Raw genomic sequence first — 3276 nt, 5'->3', positions numbered from 1 at the left:
CTTATAGGGGAAAAAAAATTAGTTCGCTTTCAGGAACGACCCTGCTTACTGCGATACACCAGTATTTGATAGTTTTTAAGGATATTTTGATTTTGGGTCATAAAAAAGTGACCAGAGTTACGTTTGAGTCACATTTTTTTTAATTAGAGTTTGGGTCACTTGACCGTCTTCACAGTTTTCTAATTATCTATTTTTAAAATTAATTTCAATACACTTAATCTCCACTATTTACATTTTCACAAAAAGGTCGCACCTCACTCACCTCCACTTCCATCTTCATCTCCCTTCCTCTGGTAAAGATGATCTCCTCCGACAAAGATGAACACAAAAGTATTAACATGAATTGCAAACCAAATCAATTGTCAATCTTCTCAAACACCCCCATTCAAAACCATCCCACAAAAATATAAATCTCCACCCAAGTCACTTCTCTTCTTCGCGTTGTTGTTGATTTAATTCTCCACTGATACAAAGAGTTCGTAACATAAATTAACCACAAACTCAAGTTGACTGATCCATTGCTCACATCCCCTGTCTCAAAACACAACTAGACCCAATTTCAATCAAATCCAAAAATCCCCAAAGCTATTTTTTTTTCTTTTCGGAAAATATAAAGAACATGTTGAAGAGCAACAATCAGATCGTCAATCAATTGATAGACGCCTGAAACGATATTTTCACCAAATTAATGGACTCCAAAGCCGCTGTTTTATCCAGAGAGTAAATAGACTAGTAGCTAATCAAGGCTACGATCAAAATAAATCAACATCTGTTGCTTGTCAGACCCCATCTCATGGAGAGTTATTCTCTATAATTCGAAGATGATGGAGGGGACAAACGAGAGAGAAGTTGAAGTAGCAGGAAAACGAATTGGATTTTTTTTTTGAAGGGAAGATGGGCTTAAAAAAGCCCGACACTATTATTAAACTACCTCAGAGAATTGAGGTTTGAAGAAATACAAGATGGTGGCGAAACTGAATCCCACCTATGGTTTACATTTTCTTGCATTGCATATTGGCATAACACATGTGCCATATCATTAACAGCTTTAGGAACGAAGTGAAATTTTGCATCAGCAAAAGAGGAAACTTCTTGTTTTATGTCCCGAATAACATAACGTATACCCCAAGGGACATCTTTTGGATCACCTAAAATTGCAGTGATAACATTCTTTGCATCTCCTTCAAAAACAACTTTGTCCACGACTAGTCTTTTTGCCAAAGAAACTCCTAACCTGCACGCAATGGCTTCTGCCAGAATGGGAGAAGTAGCATCAAAAGTTGAAGTTTCACACCCCATGAAAGCACCCCTATGATCATGAGCCACGGCCCCTGCTGCGCCATTATTGGGAATGAAAGCAGCATCAGTGTTTATCTTTACATAGTTATCATCAGGTGGATTCCAATGTTGTTGTGCAGCACTCGTATTCACTACATCTGACGTATTTTGAGTATTTGCAGAGCAAAGACAAAAATCCTGAGAAGTTTTTTTCAGAACTAGGTTGATGGAAAAATTAACCCCTGAAAAGATCATGTCATTCCTCATCTTCCAGATGTTCCAAAGGATACAAACTTTATGAGAGAAGCTAAAAAACGCATCTTGCTCCATCCATGATTTAATGATATTGTTAACATTTTCATGAAACCCATTTAGATTAATAGGAAAACTTGCTCTATCAAATATCAATCTTGACATTTGACAGTCCAAAAGAAGGTGATATATTGATTCTGGAGCTTCCTTGCAGAAAGAGCATAAGACATCACCATTATTACTGAATCTATGGATATTAACCTTGACAACAATTTCATTGTTTAAAATCCTCCAGATAAAAATGTGTATCTTCGGAATGATATTAGTAAAAGACCAGAAGCGTTTCCATGGAAACTGGCTATAAGCAGAAGAAACCGGAATATCATTGGAGAGAAGGCGATAACAAGATTTTGCAGAGAAATTACCAGAAGGAGTACAAGTCCAAGTTAAGATATCTTCCTCCTCAGGGTTGATAACAATTGAAAAAAATTTCTCCATAATATCAGGCGAGAAATTTTCCTGAAGAAGCTGAAGATTCCACGAGTTTGTAGCAGGATTTATAAGATCACTGACCTGTTGAATATCATTTGTAGTCGCCGTATTTCTGGGAATCAGATTATCCATTTGGTTGTGAATCCATGGATCATCCCAAATCCTAACTTTTCTCCCATTTGAGATCTGCCAAAAGATTTTGTTCTCTAAAATGGGTTTAACTTCAATCATACTGCACCAGATAGATGAGCATCTATCAGTGTTTACTGCCTTCCAAAAACTGGAATCCCTTAAGTATTTTGCTGAGAGTAATTGAACCCATTGAGCATCATCTTCCTCTAGGAATCTCCACACTAGTTTACATATCAGGGATATATTTATCATTTCAGCATTACGGATTCCCAAACCTCCTAATTCTTTTTGAAGACCAGCTTTTTGCCAGTTAAAGAAATGAAGTTTCTTAGACTCAGCCGAGTGCCCCCACCAGAAATTTCTAAATATTCTGTCTAAATCGTTTGTAACAACTTTTGGCAATAAAAAATAACCCATATAGAAGACAGGCATTGCAGTTAAAGTAGGTTTACAAAGAACAGTTCTACCTGCATGATTGGTAAAGTGCTGTCTCCATCCAGAATATCGCGAGCCAAACTTTTCTGACAAGAAATCATAAGAAGAGATTCTATAATCAGATTTTAAAGGACATATCCCCAAGTATTTGTCATCAATCTGCATTTCCCTTACCCCCAAGTCTTGAACTGTAGTTTGTTTACGCAAGTCAGATATCCCCCTACTGAAATGAATAACAGATTTATTGAAATTAATTTGTTGTCCAGAGAGACTTGCATACTGGGAAAGAATCTTTTTCAGGTTGCTTATATTAACCCTTGAATGTTCCCCAAAGAAGAATAGATTATCAACGAACATCAAATGGCTGATTGTAGGAGCCCATGCATTAAGAATTGACCAGAATTGGATTTTTTGAAATCTACAAACCCTAAAATATTTTGGGATTTTTTCGAAATTAATCACATCCCTCGATTAGTGGCTCTTTGGCACCGTGCACGTGTCAAACAGAAAGTACGATGGCTATGTTAGTAAATAAATCAAAGTCGAATATTTATTGGTCATTTCAGTTTTTAACTAACTTTTGTAACTGTCAACGACGGTCATGCGACCCAAATTCTAATGAAATTTTTTTCGTGCCCCAAACGCAATTCTGGTCATTTTTTTTGTGACCAAAATCAAAATATCTCT

General features: G+C 36.6%; 1 non-coding gene across 1 annotated transcript; it reads right to left on the bottom strand.

Moving 5' to 3' along the window:
* Positions 1 to 619: 619 nt before the first annotated feature.
* LOC113300888 lies at positions 620 to 744 on the bottom strand. The gene has a single exon (XR_003335993.1). It is a non-coding gene; the product is annotated as a small nucleolar RNA snoR111 (small nucleolar RNA).
* Positions 745 to 3276: the final 2532 nt, after the last annotated feature.

The sequence above is a fragment of the Papaver somniferum genome, chromosome 7 (genome assembly GCF_003573695.1).
Source record: "Papaver somniferum cultivar HN1 chromosome 7, ASM357369v1, whole genome shotgun sequence".
Lineage (NCBI taxonomy): Eukaryota > Viridiplantae > Streptophyta > Magnoliopsida > Ranunculales > Papaveraceae > Papaver > Papaver somniferum.
The sequence above is the reverse complement of the archived record's forward strand: the minus strand, read 5'-3'. Positions and strand labels throughout refer to the sequence as shown.